Raw genomic sequence first — 18,361 nt, 5'->3', positions numbered from 1 at the left:
AAAGGAGGCGTGGTTTGACTTGATGTTTATTGGTTGCCTAGACAGGTAGGCAAAATTCAACAAATGGCTTTATTACATGAGGTTGATCTTCAGTTTTGAATCTAGGAATCCCTTTTCAGAGCTGACAGGGATGGATGTCAGTCTTCCTTTCTGAGTATTCAGGAGATGAATGAGCAGAAGTGAACTAAACAAGAGGAGCGCAACCTTTCCAGCCCCTTGAAGGCAGCTCTTTGACTTTGTCCTCCCCTGGTCTCGAGAGTAAGTTGCCTTCAGGTGACTCTACTTGTGAAACCAGAACAGCTGCTGCTTCCCTTCCCTCAGAAATAGGCTGCAGTGGTTTCGTCCCATGCTCTGTTTGCATAGCACGTTCAAGGGCAAGACTGCACAGGTGCATGACTGTAAACTCACAATGCTGCGTATGTTTCTATAAATACTGGGAGAGGGTCCTGGTAGAATGTGTCTGAAGCAGAGAGCAAGGGTTCGTTGTGGGCGAAAGGCAGGAGAGAGCCGGTGGTCAGCAGAGCTCGGTTCACCAGATAGATTAGCTTGTCGCTAGAGAAATTTATTAAGTGTGGAGTTTAAAATTTGATATAAGAATTGTAGAAATATTATTACTAATAGAATTTTAACTTTTTTTAAGTCAAAAATGGTTACTATCCGGTAAAGAAGTAAGTGCTTTTAAGAAAAATGTTAAAGTGTAGGTGAGCTTAAAATGCTGGACTTTTATTTTACTGGAGAAGACTACTGCCCATCAGTAGTCGGTTTTCAAATTTCAAACTAAATATCTGCATATGTCATTATATTCATCTTGCATATATTATACAAAGTACACATGCAGTCTAATGAAGGGTGATTTTAGAATGAAAATGTGTATATCATCTCTTTTTATCGTGCTAAATCAATGTTGCTTTTTTAAAAAAAGAAACAAAAAATTCAGGGTGGTATTGAAGCAAAACAGGAGTTATAAATAAATCAGTTTGCTAGCTGTCTGAATGCGAAGAGAAGTGCTTTAAAGAAATCAGACTCTGAGCTCCCAACCATCGTCTCTTTTAAAGAATTCAGTCTTCCTTCTGCTGTTCCCCATGGTCACGCTCCCTCACACCCTTGTCTCTGAGTCAGAAGGGGAGTTTCATCTTTGCAAATGTCACTTAACTGCTAATACCCACTCTTGAAAATGGTGGTTGCTGATACCACACTTACGTAGCCTTGTTTGATGCTATGGTTGAAAGTAGTAAAGAATAGCAGAATGAGACGTATAAGTCAAGAAATAGTGAAGTTCTCCCAAGACATAGATAGTATTTATAAAGAATAGTGGCTTATTTGGCCAATGGATATAGAGGTTGGAAAGTACAAGACTGAGCCCCAGCTCCATTTGGTTTATGGCGAAGGCCTTTCTGCTGCATCCTAACCTGCTGGAGGTTATTGCTCTGGGAGGCAGAGCACAGTGTAGCCTGGACCTCTCTTCCCATCTTTTGAAGCCACTAACACCATCAGCACCATCCTCAAGACCTCCTCTAATATCAACTACCTCCGAATGACCAATGCTCTGTGAAGCTGAAGATTAAATCTTTCTTTCTTTCTTTCTTTCTTTCTTTCTTTCTTTCTTTCTTTCTTTCTTTCTTTCTTTTCTGAGGCAGGATTTCTCTGTATAGCCTTGGCTGTCACAGACTCACTTTGTAGATCAGGCTGGCCTCGAACTCACAGAGATCCTCCTGCCTCTGCCTCCCCAAGTGCTGGGATTACAGGCTTGCTCTACCACTTCTGGGTGAAGACTGTTTCTAATGCATGTATTTCAACAACACATTCAGACCATGACCCTACTGGGTCATAATCTCTCATAGGGAAAGACTTATGTCAGTAAACTATATCTCCACTGAAGTGGGGTCAGTGTCTCATGGACTGAGGAATCACAAAAGCTACAGGGAGCATGCAGGTACACATAGGCATTGAATGAGCAAAGAATATAGATCTTGAATTTAGTTTTCCCAAACTAAAAAAGGAACAGCACAATGCTGACTCCCATGCCTAAGCAGCAACAAAGCAAGAAAACGACAGACAACTTTGTTCTTAACCGACTTGCCAAACCAACACTTGAGCACACTTATTTGAATTCTTTAGCGGTAATGTGTTCAGTGACTGGTAATGTGTTCAGTCGTGGAAGGAAACGAGTCGAGCAAATGGGAATCATACACACATACACATGTAAACCTTGTCCTGCCCTTTATCTTAAGTGCTTGTCACTTTTTCCTTCCTCTCCATTCCACTAAACATTTGTCCTTAGACCAAACATCCATGACAAAGTCCAAGCAGCTGTCTAGGGTTTGGCTGCTGCTTAGCAGAGAGCCATAAACTGTTTTAGGATGTTAACTGAGATTTCAGCCAATGAGATAGCACAGAGAAGCCAATTAAAGCAGCCAGGGATAGTGTTTAAGTGCAGATGGAAATGTAAACAATGTCTTCCTTGCAGTAAGTGGCTAGAAATTGCTTGCTTCTTTTTTGTGAGAACCATCTGTAGTTCGTAAAAATTTTTGACAAACAGCATTACCTGCCACTAATCAAACAGAAAAAGAAAGAAAGAAAACAAAGCAAAAAGCAGAAGGAAAAAAATCTGAGAGCCCAAGTAAGAAAACAGGCACAGAAATCCTACATCTTGTCAACTGTAAAAAATATTAACTTGTTTTTCCAAGATAATTAGGAATTGCTTTTAGACAAATTCGGCATGTTTTCATTCCAGTCTGAAGACCTCAGCAGAGGGCTAAGGAGATGGCTCAGTAGGGAAAGTGCTTGCTGTGTAAACCTGATAACCTGAGTTCAGAGTCCCGGTACCCATATAAAAGCCAGCTGTGACAGCACCTGTCTATAACCCCCCTGATGAAGGTGGACAGAAGGATCCCAGCAGCTTGTCTGATTAGCCAGTCTAGCTGAATTGGTTAGCAGCAGGTTCAGTGAGAGACCCTGCCTCAAAATATAAGTTGAAAAGTGATGGAAGAATATATTCAAACTCAACCTCTGGCCTCCACATACTTACTCGACATACTTACTCATGAGCAAGGACACTTGAACACATACACACGTACTCAAGCATGCACACAGGCACCTATTTCCCCCAGACACCCATCTCAACAGAAAGAATCGGGTTCCTTGACATAAAGAATCATCTGTGGACAAGCTATGAAACCTAATATTTTATGCACAAGCCTCCACACACGTGTACTTCAGACTTACAAGGAGACTCTGATGGCATTTGTTATACTATAAAACTGTAAATTGCATCCTAATGTTCACACAGCATATTAAATGCCCAAGGAAGAAGTGATCCTTTGATAATGAGAAATTCGTACAAGGATACTTAGATGAAATATGTACAGGCCTTTTCCTCTGCACCACCAGTTCATTACAAACACTCTGTACTATTAAGCAACTTGCAAACAGAATAATCTACTCAGAGCCTAGACGAGGTCTAGACATATAGCATGTGTTCAAGGATAATTCGAAGAGGGAGAGTAGCTCAGTTATTCTGATTCACTTACAGACATATGGGAGACTAGATGGAGATGTTAAACACTGGTGTGTGAATAAATCACTCTGTAGATCTTGAGCTGAGCTGCATTTCTCTATCTGCCCAAAGTGGTGTCTGTTTATGGGTAGACTATTCTTCAATGTGACTCTTGCCGTCTCAGGCGCTTTGAGATAAAGGACATGCATCTGAATTTTGGTGGAATGGTACAGGATATTAAAACAAACCAACAGAAGTGGAGGGAGAGTGCAGTGTGTCTGTGGGATGATCATATGATCCATGTGCTTGAGGCTCTGGATTCAAGTCACAGCATCACACACACACACACACATACACCATGCACACGTGCGCATACACACGCCCCCCCCCACGCACACCCGGGGTTGGGTCAGGAGAGTGTAAAAGAAAGCATAGGCTGGAACTGATGAGGTGGAGATCAAATGCTCATTTTCCTTTGTATTGATGAGGAACAGGTGACCAGGAATGTCCTCTGAGCCAAACTGGGACGGTCTTCAGAATTCCAGCTGGACCTGCTCACAAAAAGATCATCACAACTGGGCTTGTTGGCTGAGGTTCCCAAATAGAAGGAGGAGGCGGAGAGTCATGGGACCCTTAAGTATCTAGCCACTTCTCCTGAGTAGTTTCAGGCAATTCTGACCTAATTGCATGTGGCCTCAAATATCTCAAGGAGGGTCTAGAGTATACATCCAGGTGGGAAAAGAGTAGAGAGGACGTTAGCCACACAGTCCTGGAAAAAAACATCATCCACGTTGGATTCAGACCTTCCAGTGTGGCTGCTTTAAGGTTACCCACACTCCTGCCCATTACCCCTCATCCATGCTCTGTAAGGAAGCAAAATAAACTCATTGGTTCCTTAGGCTCCATTGGAACCTCATCAGGAGGATGAAGAGGCTCATAATAGCAGGCTAGCCCTAAGGTGGAACACCAGGTACGAGTGGGTATTTAGGAACATTTGTTGTTCACATAACTCCTCTCTTTTCTCTTCATCAGCTGTCTCCAAGTAGCTCCCTCGGCAATCCTCAGAAATAGGAAACAGGGAGGGAAAGAAGAAAACAAAGACAGAGGTTGAAAGATACAAAACTGGCCCTGATAATAACAGCAAACCATCACATAGTTCTTATTCTATGCCAGATGCTAACCCATTCTATTCTTATAATACTCCGTGTTTTTCCCATAGCTCAGGTGAGGACGTTGAGGCACAAAAGTGTGCATCACGGGGCAGAACTCTGATCAGGTGGTTCACTTATTTGCCACTCAGAAGTAGAGAAGAGGAAAAGGGGGTTGGGACCAAATAGCTTTCCACTTTTCTTCCACTGGTTCAAATCTTCGATTCTTACTACATTGTAAGTTGGAGATTCTCCAATTAGGGATGTAGCCCACAAATCTCAATAAATACTTACTATATGGAAGAATGCTCCATGTCTGGAGGTCCATGTAAAGACCTCCAGAACAAATTTAGTCTACTTAAACAAACAAACAAAAAAAATTACCCAATCCATTTGGCTTCTAAAATAGCCTATATTTTGCTGCAATGCAACCCAGAAAGGCAATTTCAAGAGAATTTAATCTCAACATTGAGATCTCTCTAGTTTCAAACCACAGAAAAGCCATCCTGTAAAACTTAGCTTTGTTACCTTACTCAAAATTACAAAGTATCCCCAGCTTATTAGGAAGTCTGACAAAGAAAAAGAAGTAGAAGAATGAAGAGAAAGAGGAAGAAGAAGAGAAGGAGGAGGAGGAAGAGGAGGAGGTGGCAGCGGTATAGAGCGGAAATGAATTGAGACAACATCGCCTCTCAGCAACCGGAAAGAAAACCCCACATATGCACAGGCCACTCTTACGGGCGTGGTTGTGCAGTAGAGAAGAGCCGTCATCTGCCCCTAGATGCAAGCCGGATAGCTGCAGAGTGACAAGCATAAGGACACAGAGGGACAAGCTCCCGTCCCTTCCTGCCTACCCAGGAAAGGGCAAGGTAGCCAACGTCACAAGATGGTCTGTCGACTGTGGTTCTGCCTTTGGGTGAGTGCCAGCTACTTGCTGCAGCTTGGGGTGAGGGTAGGGCTGGAAGGCGTTCAGATTCTTACTTCCTGTGTTGGTGTCAGACATCCGGGCCATGTCTCCACTGTTAACACCCCTTAACAGTGGAGGGGAGGGTTCAGGCTGCTCAGGAGGCAGTTTGACCTGGAGCAGACCTAAAATCTCTAGATCTAGGTCATGTAAAAGTCTGATGATTCCCGCTCTTTAAATTATCCCTTTTCACTGCTTCCTGGGGTGTAAGTACAGGATTCCTTCCCTCCTGCCGTCTTCACAGAACTTACCCTGGAGGAGATAAAGCTCTTGAATTCAGTTGTTTTCATTCCCTCTGGGGGCAAGAAATTGTGACTGATACCGTGCGCTAGGTGCATCCCAACTCCATAAAGAAGTTCTCATTACACTTCCTTTAAAGAGGGGTTCAAATTATGCTGTTCTTCCAGCTGTACTGGGCCACTTTGATGACCCAAATCTTTCTTTTCTCTGTATTCATTTATTTAACTCTTTCCCTTTCTTTTCTTTTCTCCTTTCTTTTCTCTCCTCTTCTTTCTTTTTTTCATCTTTATTATGATGCAAAGGATTTGAAGTGACCACCCCCCCCTTTTGGAATACCTCTAAAATAAACACAAACAAGGGGGAAAAGTCATATATAGTGAAAGCTAGAGACACTGGCCACTAGCTTTTTCTATGATAAGGGAGAATGGAGGCTCCAGTTTTTCAAACTTCCTTTTGGGGTGCTCCTCTTTTCCCCAGAACTTGGTTTCCCGCTCCGAACTGGGAGTGAAGAACAATTGTTCTGGAAAGAATACTGTAGCCCAGTCAAATGCCCTTTCTCCTTTTCTCTGTTCTGCTTCAAACTTGGTTGTTTTCAGGGACATTCTCATCCTAAGAATGAGAATAAGAGCAGATGAAGGACAATAGGCAGTCAGTTTTGAATTAGAGTCCCGCCATATCTCATCGGCAAGTTGATTTATTTAACAGCTCCCTAGAGACATGGCTCACAATTGCCAGCCATATTTTAACTCCAAACCTGTAGAAATGAGAACAAGCTTCAACTTCAGGAGAGTAGCAGGCAGTCATTAATACAGAGAAGGGAGAATTGCTTTCTTCTATACTTCAAAGTTCCTTGCCTGGGTAGCTGTGAATTAACTTGGCATATTAGCCAGAGAAAACACATTTAATTATATGTTACATAAAACTAGAAGGCTCAAAGCAGCAGACAGGTGACAGAGGCTCATGCGTCATTCTGAACTTCAGGGAGGAATCTGGGGGTTCTGAATTTCTAGCAAGTGGTAGGACAACGATGTGACAGTGAAGAGAAAAGCCTGCAAATGGCTTGATGTACAGAAGAATCCCAGAAAAAAAAACGAGAGGAAGCTAATGTTACTCAGACTTACCAGACACCTTCTCCATGGATCAATAATATCTCTATCGGTTTAATCATTTTCCTGATGCAGATAAGGAGACATACTTCCAAATGAGATTTTTTTTTTCTTAACAGATGTGGTTTCTTATATAAACAAGCGAAGTGTCAAAGTTTACATAGCTGTGATTTCTTAAAATAATCCCTATTTTATGTAAAATAAAATAGACATGTCACAGGGGCATACTTTACATAGTATATTCTGGTGGAACTCCTACAATCATGTTTTGAGGTATTGTGTCTTCATCCCCAATGACAGCAGCGCAGATGTGATGAAGGCCAGAACATATTCTGGGGAAAACTGACCCTTTCTTGGTATCAGTAAGATCCCATAAGGAACATGGAGATGAAAACTGGGTAAGGTGGAGGGGTTCAGGTGGCCGTCAGAGGACAGAGAGGTCGGCCACGCAGAGCTCTGAGAAGAGAGACCCACGATCAAATGAGAAGAGCATACTGAGAAGGAAAAGACTTTATTAACCTGGAGTGGGGCAAGGTGCAGGCAGCACTGAAGACGCTGTAGGCCAGAAGTTCTCAACCTGTGGGTAGTGATCCCTTTAGAGGGTCAAGCGTCCCTCGCACAGGGTCACGTAGCATATCATATATATCCTGCATATCAGATATTTACATTACGATTCGTAACAGTAGCAAAATGCCCGTCATGGAGTAGCAATGAAAATAATTTTATGGTTGGTGGGGAGGGTCACCACAACGTGCGCAACTGTACTAAAGGGCCGCAGCGTTAGGAAGGTTGAGGACCACTGATGTAGTGTATGTATGTTGTACAGCCTCTGTTCCTACAGCCATGATGAAGAAAATAACACAAGATGACAGTAAGCACTAGGGATTGTATCAAGAAGTGTAGGGAGCAAGAAAGACTGCTGTGGTCTTTCTTTTACAATCAAATTGTGTCAAAGAATGAGCGCTTTAATGATCAAAACGTACAGTATGGTAATTGCCTAAACCAGCAGTAGGTAACCTACTATTATCAGGTACCATGGTACTGCACTTAAGTTGGGTTCGCCATGCTTGGATCTGATTGGCGGTTGGTTCACTCAGTATCACACGCATAACCTCAGGAAAAGCTCCCTGTGACAGGCACAACACATTTCTCCAAAAGGACATATCCGGCTACAAATGACCTCTCTCTTCCCTTGCTGATCTGCCTCCTCCACAAAGCACTTGAGCAAAACTTCCAGAGAGTAGAACATTGCAACATTTTATGGGGTACAAGATGACAGCTAGGGTCTTAATCCAAATGAGTCACATAATAATAATAATAATAATAATAATAATAATAATATAATATATAATAATATTATATATTATATATTATAAATATATTATTATTATTATTATTATTATTATTATTATTATTATTATTATTATTTGCTACTTCATTCTTTTGGTCCACTGTAGCCTCAGCAACAATTTTCAGTGTGTACTAGCACAGTCTGTTTGGCCTCATCTAAAAATGTGCATGACACATTTCTCTCTCTCTCTCTCTCTCTCTCTCTCTCTCTCTCTCTCTCTCTATATATATATATATATATATATATATATATATATATATATATATATATATATATATGTGTGTGTGTGTGTGTGTGTGTGTGTGTGTGTGTATGTATGTATGCATACACACAGACATGCAAACAGATAGATAGATGATGAAGAGATAGAGAGAGATCATACACCCACAGTGAGAGAGAGAGAGAGAGAGAGGAGAGAGAGAGAAAGTGCCTGTTTGATAACTGAAAATAAATGTGATCTTACAATATGTCTTCTCTTGTGAATTGGCCTTTGGTTCAACATTGTTTCCAAGGGTTAGTTATGTTGATGCAGAGGTATTAATAAGAGACTGGATAGCTCAGTGGTAGAAATAATTCTTAGCTAGCTCATGAAAGGGCAGTATTTTACCTTTAATCCCTGAACATATGAGAGAAAGAGGAGCGAGGGAGTGAGAGAGAGTGAGAGAGAGAGATTTTCATTGATTGACTGATGGTTGCTTAGTGGTTAATTTTCACAACAGCACAGCATTCTATCATGTGAATTCATGACAGTCTATTGGCTCTATGAATTTACAGTGTTAAGCATTGGCAACTATGCAGGCTCTAAGTCAAGATGCCAGGAAGGCACAATGGCTCCCAAATTTCTCCGTCTTTGGGGCACAAAATACTTGCAGCAGAGATGTAAGGCTTAACCTGAAATTGGAGACAAGTTTTAGGAGCCAAAAGTAACAATACAGCCCTGTCACCCTACACTAGGGAGGCTGAGGGAGGAAGCAGAGGGTTTGGTGGCAGCCTGAGCTTGCCTGTCAAGGAAAAAAGGGCCAGGGGCGGGGGAGGGGAAGAAATGAAACACTAAGTAGACATTGGGGGTGGATGAATTAGAAGCTAGAGAGACGAAGGAAGGAGATAATCAGAGGAGAGGTGGGACGTGAAGTGGGAGGAGGAAGAAGGGGGAGATAGAGATACCCCAGAACGTGAGAAAGATGAAGACTGGCTGCGCCCTGTCCAACCTGTGCAGGTTTGAGGAAATTACAGCTTTCACTTTTTACCATCTACTTCCTCATCACACAAAACCCCTAAACCCTCAGTGAAGGAACCTGTGTAACTACCTCCCTTCCAAAGCCTAGGCCCCAGACCAGCAGACCAGGTCAGGAGGGCTGGGCACTTTGCTTGATGCTAGAGGGAGCCAAAGCTGCTATGGTGCTCACTTGGGAGTTTCCCATTGATGTGTTCTCTGCAGTTGTCTTCCCTTGCCATCCTGAGGGCTCTTTTGCTATCACAGAATCATCCAACGGTATGGCCTGTGGACCTCTAATAACCTTTTGACTACTTTCCATGACTCTGAATTCCCCAGCCACAGCCTCACTTGCAGTGAGAGGAAACATGTACAGGAAGTGAGACTGTGGCTGGCTGGCTCTGGGCGACCCTGGGAAGCAGAGTGGTAAGCTGGAGCCTTGGACCACACCAAGGGACACAGCTTCAGCAAGCCGTAGTTATGGACTGACCGAGTGTGTTACCACCATCATAGAGCTGAAAAGTTCTAAGGTTTGCTTCTTTAGTGTAGGACTGAAAGGCCTCAAGCCTCAGGGATGCTGGATTTCAAGTCCAAGGCCTTCTTGCTCAGGAAAGAGAAGGCCTTTGTCTAGCAAGGCCTTCCACTGACTTGATGAGCACCCCACCACCGCCACATACATAATGGATAGCCATCTTAACATAGCCACAATCTATTGATTTCAATGTAAATCTTACAGGTATCTCTAGAGTAGTTATTGTTGATGTATCTTTGTCCTAACCAAGTTGATGTATAAGATTAACTGTCTCAGATTCTGCCTGCTTTTCTGGAACTTGGTAAATATTGTTGAGGGCCTAGTCTGATTCAAGGGATGCTGTAGGTCCTTGGAACTCAGCATGAAGCTGGTAGACAAGCAGGTCAAACACGGAGGTGGGAGTGGAGGACCCAGTAAACGTAACTGAAGTACTTGTGGTAGATTTCACACCTCCGGAACTACTGTGAGTTCAGTTACTGTCAATCAAAGTTAAATTCTCCTTGTCGAACACATTGGAATATGCTCAGGAGTGGAGCAAGGACTCTTTACAGACTTGATTGTCTGGGACAGCAGTTTTATGAAAAATGGTAAAAGGAAACAATTCTAACACACACAACATAGTGTCCATTATGTCGCTTTCCGTGCTACTGCAACATATGACTCAGCTGTAGGAGACCACGAGAGTGAACAAATTACATGCAATTGTACTCAAAATAAAATGGAATCATTTGTGTACACTTACTTCATGTTCTTCACAGTTTGTTTTATTTTGTATTGTATTTTATTTTATGGCCAGCCCTTTAAGAGAACCACCTCAGAAGTGACTGCTTTGGGGAGGTACAGAATGACTTGACAAAGTGTACTGGTTTCTCTGTATGGATATTTATCTTACTGTCTTCATTTTGGGGTGTGTGTGTGTGTGTGTGTGTGTGTGTGTGTGTGTGTGTGTGTGTAGAGAGAGAGAGAGAGAGAGAGCAACCATTAGCCATCAGGGTGTTTAGTTCATGTTCTTCAGAACTGGGAATCTATTTGCTTTCAATGAATGTGTCTGTGCTGGCCTGCTGTGAAGTGACACACATGGCCAGGAGCATGGAAACAGAACAAAAGAACATCAGCCCATTTTTAAGAAATGTGACCGTCAGAGGCAGCAGGCCACCATCTGCTGGAGTTTAGTTACTGACCTCAAAGGTCCATGTGTTAAAAGCATTCATTGTGCCACTGAGAAGATGGAAACTGTGGGGGTGGGGTGGGGAGGAGGGTTGTCAGGAGGGAATTGGGTCACTGGAGGCATGCCCTTGAAGGAAAGATGGGGACCCCGACATTCCTTTTGTTTCCTGACATTTGTTCCCCTGGCATTCCTTGAGGTTCCTGCTTTTCCTTGCCACATGTTTAAAAGCAACAGAGCAACTAAGCATGAGCAGTACTAGGCACTTTTCTACTTGCTGTGACCGAATACTTGACAAAAGCTTAGGGTTCGAGGATGGTCCATCATGATGGAGAAATTTTGGCATCAAGAATGGCTCTGACTGGAAGGCAGGGGCTGGCTGGTCACTTTCCATCTGCACCCAGGAATCAGAGAGCCGAATGCTGACACTCAGCTGGCTTCCCCGTTCTCTCCTTTTGTTCAGTCTTGCACCCAAGTACATGGGATGCTGCCATCTGCATTTGGGTTGTGTCTTTTCTCCTCAGCTAAATACAGAGAAGACTCTCACAGGCACACACAAAGACATATCATAGGCACAAGCTAAGATTTAACACAGGCATACACAAAGACATATCACAGGCATACACTAAGATATATCACAGGCACACACTAAGATATATCACAGGCACACACTAAGATTTAACACAGGCATATACTAAGATATATCACATGTACACACTAAGATATAGTACAGGCACACGCTAAGATATATCAAACATAAAGATATGGCTCATAGGTGACTCTAAATCCAGTCAAGCTGCTAGTGATGAGTAACCACCATAAGAACTGAGCACTCTGGAACCAGATGCCCATATAAACCCTTCCTTCTGTCAAGTTGACTGTCTGAAGCCTTTTGTGACAGCGATGGGAAGCTGAGTGGTACTTCACCCCCAAGGTTTCAGTCAGGACTGGAAAGACCACAAGGCTTGTAATACACACTGGCACACCTCAGAGCAGAATTTTAGTAGAGAAATCATGGCCATGTCTGACAGCATATCATTTCCAACATGTAGCCCCTACTCTCAAGAATCTCTCCCATTTCAGTGGAGCAAAGAACATCTATTGATGAAGCAAAAACCATATACAGAACATGCCTAAGCATACTGCTAGGTGAAAGAAGGCAAACTGAAGAAGCCCCATACTGTGTGATTGCAAATCTGATGCAGTATGGGAAGGGTGAAACTACAGAGAGATGAAAGCTCATTGGCTGGTAATGGTGAGGGAAGATAGGAAGGATCAGGGAACACAGAGGACTTTTCAATAACCTGGCAACCTCTTCTTATGACACTATAGTTGTGGATTCTTGACATTATACACCTATCCCAACCAGGGTCCTCAACGCTGAGTGTGCACCCTTTGCTAATTATTTACCAATGTAGGCCCATCGGCTGTAACAAATGCACCGCCATGGTGTGGGATGCTGATGGTGGGGGAAGCTATGCATGAGTAAGGCAGAAACACACGGAAATCTCTCTACTTTCCTTACAATTTTGCTTTCAGTCCAGCATCGCTATTATAAATAACTTATTTTCAAAGAGCTAAGCAGCCTCTTTGATTTCCAACAAGGGCCAAGAATATACCTCATCAGGACTGTAACACTCGTGGCCGGTCCCCTCTTGTCCTAGCTGGTTTTGTTTGATGGTATGTGTTGGTGTTGTTTTGGTTGTTTATCTGTTTGTTGGTGTCAATGTAATACAAGATAGGGGAATCTGAGATGAAGAACATCAATTTGAGAGAATGCCCACAGGAGCTTCAACAGCAGGCAAGCCTGTGGTGCCTTCTCTTAATTGATGATTGATGTGAGAGGTCCCAGCTCACCGTGGGCCGTGCCAACCCTGCATTGGTGGTCCTGGATGCTATAAGAAAGCAGGCTGAGCAAGTCACAGGGAGCAAGCCAGGAAACAGCACCCCTCCATGGCCTCGGCATCCACTCCCACTACCAGGTCCCTGCCCTGATTTTTCTCAGTGATGGAATGTGATGTGGAAAGTGTGAGCTAAAATGAGCCCTTCCCTCTCCAAGTTGCTTTTGGTCCTTGTGTTTTACCACAGCAATAGAAACCCTAACTGAGACATCTTGACCTAGGAAGACACTTGGGAAGCACCCATAAGGTTTGTGTGTCTTTCCCATTCAGCACCGTAGCCACATCTCACCTTACCCTGGCAGTCTTCTATCACCACGCCCATGTCACCCCCACTCACACTCCTTTGGTAACCTATCTCTCCCAGAAGAGGAGACAGTAAGTACCTGCAGTCTGTTTCCTCTGGACTGACAGCTCCATAGCCATAGGAGTCTGTTTCCTTTTCTCTATATATCAGCACACAGAAGTGCTGGAATGAAGGAAGAAACAGATGAGCAAGTGAGGGAGGGAGTGTTAAAAACTAGATCTCGGAGTCAGGAGAAGAGGGCTCTCTGCTGATAAGAAATAGGACAAGGTGTCTTTGCTGTAACAGGATGCAGACAGGAAAGCATGATGAAATGTGAGGGTAGAAAGGGTGGCTTGAATAGAGGAGTGTGAGCTTTAGGGAGAGCTTGTGAGGAGATCCGTAGTTACGGTATGACAGAAGACAGAAGTGGGATCTGGGGTCACCCCCCGTCTGCATCTTGCCCTGGAGGGCAGGAGGCCAGGCAGTGGCTGAGTGAGGAGAAGACTGCTCCATCCAGTTGTGAAGACTGTAGGCAAAGTTAGACATTTTTTCCCCCTCAGGAGAAGCAAATGTGACCCGGCTCCACTGTTTGTATTAACAGCCTGATGAATAAACAGAGTTGCAGCCTCGCAGAGCAAAGAATATTTTTGGACCAAACATTTTACAGAGAAAATATTTCTGGCTGCTTGTTTTGACTTTCGGAAAACGTTAGCAATGGTTCATGTGGCCTCTTACTCCAAACTGGGGCCCTGGCCTTCCTCGTTTCCTGCAGGGATGATTTATCAGAGGACTCTGTCTCCTGAGCTGTGTTTCGCAGAGAGTCTATACATCACTTAGCATCCTTGACATTATTCCCTGAATACTTAGAAGGGTGTTTGGCCTCTGTCTCATGTTTTCTTTGTACTGTATTTTTTTTTCCCTGAGTAGCCTAGAAGGGTAACTTGGCCCGAGCACTCTTCACTGGGTTTCAGCCCGCGGGGGGGATTCTTCCTTTAGAAACTATGTGTGTGAGATGCAGATGCCAGCACGGCCTGGACGCTCATCAGTAGGGTCTTAGTAAGTTACACTTTCACAGTTCACTCTGGAGTGGTCTGACACTGTTAAAAACAATAGAGGGCAGGGCTATGAAGGTATGAGTGTCAAGTTTAAATCAACAGACACAGTAAAACACCCAGTCGATGCCGGTTTCTTCTTAGATTTATTGATTTTATGCGTATGAGACTTTTCCTGTGTGTCTGTATCTACACCATTTATGTGTCTGGTGCCTGCAGAGGTCAGAAGAGGGAGTCGGGTACTCAAGAACCAGATGTAAGGAGAGTTGTGAGCTCTGTGAGTACTGGAACCAAACTTGGGTCCTCTATAGGAGCATATGCTCTTATCCACCGAGCCATCTTCTTCACTGAGCCATCTCTCCCGCCCCATGAGGCTAATTATTTTTTGACAATCTTTTTTACATCTATCACTTTATGAAACAAAAGCCTAACAAAATGTAGACCCAGAAATCTTTAAAAGTAGGATGGGATTATTATACAGGCTTATTTTATGCCGCACACCTTGCCAATATTCTGGAATTTTCAATCGAATTTGTTATTTTCATTATCAACAGTAGACTCAGGAATTCCTCAATATTATGTTGACATGTTGTATTTTGGCACATACCCTTTTGTGCATCTAAGAATCTGTGACGGAGAGGAATGGAGAATTATTAAATTTTCATGTTGTCTTAGTCACTGTGCTGTTGCTGTGAAGAGACATCATGGTCAAAGCAACTCCTTTAAAGAGGATTTCATTGGGTGGGATTACTCACAGTTTCAGAGGGTTAGTCCATTATCATCATGGCGGGAGCATGGTGGTAGGCAAGGCAGGTGTTGCAGAAGGAGCTGAGAGCTACATCCTGACCTGCAGGCAGGCAGGCAAGCAAGTGGAGGTGGGGGTGGGGCTGCACCATGCATGAACTTTAGAAACCTCGAAGCCCATCAGCCCCAGTGGCATGCCTCCTGCAACAACCATCAGCTAGCAACCAGGCACTCAAACATATGAGCTTATAGGAGCCGTTCCTATACAAACCAGCACACACATTAAGAGTGGTTAAAACCTTATTGTAAGTCTCAGATCTTCATTGTTTGCTTCTCTTGTTCATTTAGCAGCCAATAATTGCCAGAAATAGAACAGAAAGAGAAAACGTTTTCTAAGCTACATGAGAAGCAATAAAGTTCATTCTGCCTAAGGAGACCCCTTTCTCTGCAGCATGGGAACTGTCAGGAAGTAAGTGGCAACAATGCCCATTGAGACAGATTGGCAGGGGCTCAGGCGATGGACAGAGCCAAGGGAGCTCAAGTAACTGCTGGTGTGATTAAGGAAGCCAACAGCTTCCCAGGCTTATATTCCACCTCTGCCACACGCCTGTCATGCAAGTCAGTCTCTCATCTGCAGAGGATGTGACAAGTCCCACCACACTGGGTAGTACTGAATATGAGTTAATATACAAGCACACACAAATGCCTCCTTTGAGACATTAAGGCGCTTGATTCATATTACCTTTCAGGAGTGAGCAAAGGAATGGTGATGCAGTTTCATAAAGGAGAAGGAGCGAGGCTGGGGTGCGGCTTAGTGCTTGCCTACCATGCTGAAGACGCTTCCTACATGCAATGCCCCAGAAGCATATAAACCAAATACGGTGATACACGCCTGCAAATCCTACTACTCAGGAGGTAGGGGCAGGGAAATCCCAAATGTAAGGTCCAGACCAACCTGGGATAAAAGAGAGGAATACAAGGATTTCACACACAGAGAGACACACAGACACACAGACACACACACACACACACACACGGTGGGGGAGAGAGAGAGAGAGAATGAGAGAATTACACTAGAGATCATGGAAAACCAAGATGAAGCCCAAATGTATCCACAGCATTCAGTTCAACTCAGCCCAGCCTCAGTCCAGCCTCAGTAAACAAAGTCACATGATGTCTATAGTTAATGAGAACGTGTGAAATTGAGGAGGGGCTCTTAAAGCAGTTTTGTTCTCATACAGGCCAACCTGTGGATCGGCCATTGGCCACTAGGCATGTCCTGGGTCTCTGCAGTGTACTGAGTACTGGTGAGCTCAACACAGACAAGACTACCACCAGCATGAACTTTTAAAGATGGATTTAAGATGGGAAAGTACTGGGCTCATTTGCTCTGGGCTGTGTTTACTTGTACCCAGGTTGTAGTTTTTGTTGTGTGGTTCGTTATTAAAGAGAAAGATTTGGCATAGTAGACTTTCAACACTAACAGCTCTTAAAAACATTTTTTTTAATCTATTAAGTATGTGTGGTCTCTCAGGAGCACATGTGTCATAATCTGTGTGTAGAAGTCAGAGAAGAGCTCTTGGGCGTCACTTTTCTCCTTTTACCATTTGAGTTTTGGGAACTGAACTCAGTTCATCAGGCTTGGTGCTAAGCACTTTTGCCAACTGAGCCGTCTGACCAGCCCTCAACACTGACAACTCTTGTGTGCTAATGAAGAACAAAAAGTGTTGCTAGATTAATTGTGTTCATCATCTATAAATCCAACAGGTCTTCATTGCTCTGGCCTTCTTGAATACACGTTTAAGTTTCTTTCTATCTTTCTTTCCCTCTCAAAGTGCAAACATTCACTAAGCACTGATGACCAGAGGAGACGAGCTGAGTATCAGGCTACTCGTGAACTGTTATACTCATGGCTACCCCTTGGCTAACACCTTGCCCGTATCACTCACCAAAATACTTGGGACTACACCCCTGATAGTCAGCAGCTCCTGCCTCTGAGTATACTTGGGAAAAGCCCTTGGAAAAGCCAAAGCTGAGGAGTATTCCTTCCTGGACTACTGAGAATGCTGACAGAGATACGAAACTCACACCACTGTGTAGGCTTTATGTGTAAAAAGGGCTCAGCAGATAATGCCAAAAGAGCTAGTAGCTACCTTTACAGAATTCTAGCAATTCGTTGGTTCAGAGGATATCATTCATTCTTAAAATCACATTGCCATAGATGGATCTGAGAGTTTGGTCTCCTGGAAAGAGTTAAAATTCAGTCTGGAACCATAAGAATTTCCATGGCAAGCCTTCTAGGAGAAGCGGAGAGACTTGCTAATTGTAGTTTACTCTAAATCTAACGACAGTGTAGTCTTTATGAAGAAAGATCTGAAGGTTTGAATGACGGTCATTGGTAGGGGAGTCTCTGAAATATGGCAGGCATGGTGACCTCCTTCAGTGAGAAGACAACTGCGTTGGGACATTCGTCAAACTTCCTTTCTCTGAGATTCTTTTCAACAGTAAAAGTTGTTCAAACTTATTTGTGCTGGCTGTGTATTTCAAAAGTTCAACGATATAATCACTTTCACAGGCACCCTACGCTGCCCCGCCTCGATTTCCAACATTTCCTTGATGAACCATGATTACAATAGAAAGGAATGCTATTCTTCTCCAGCCACAGGGAAAGATTTGTCTTCCTTTGTCCCAGAAACTAAATCACTGCTTGTGTCAGAGGCCTTGACCTAAATCTTAATTGATGCCCATGGCCTGTTTAGACCACTGTGTGCAACTGAACCAGACAGTCCCAGGAGGAAGGATTAAGGCGGCCACAGTACAGGGAAAGGCTGATATTTTGACTGACCATTCATGGAATTTATTGCAACGCCCATTCTGCCTATAATGTAGCTTTATTATGTTTGGCTTTTGGGGGGTAATCCTTTCTTTTGAATGTTCAGTAGAATGAAAGTTGGTTTCTATTTTATGTTTATGTGTTCTGTTTAACCCTGGCTCTAGTAAACATCATTGGTTTAGCCAACAACGTTGTCTTAGCGTGGCATAGTGGCTCCTGTCTGCAATCCCAGTACTTGGAAGTCTGACTCAGGAGGACTTCTGCAAGTTCAGGTCTGGCTTGCGCTACCTAGTGAGTTCTGGGGGCACCCAAAACTAGAGTGAGACCTTGTCTAAA

This window comes from Psammomys obesus, unplaced genomic scaffold (assembly GCF_907164565.1).
Source record: "Psammomys obesus unplaced genomic scaffold, mPsaObe1.curated_primary_1811, whole genome shotgun sequence".
NCBI lineage: Eukaryota > Metazoa > Chordata > Mammalia > Rodentia > Muridae > Psammomys > Psammomys obesus.
Note: the sequence above shows the minus strand (reverse complement) of the source record.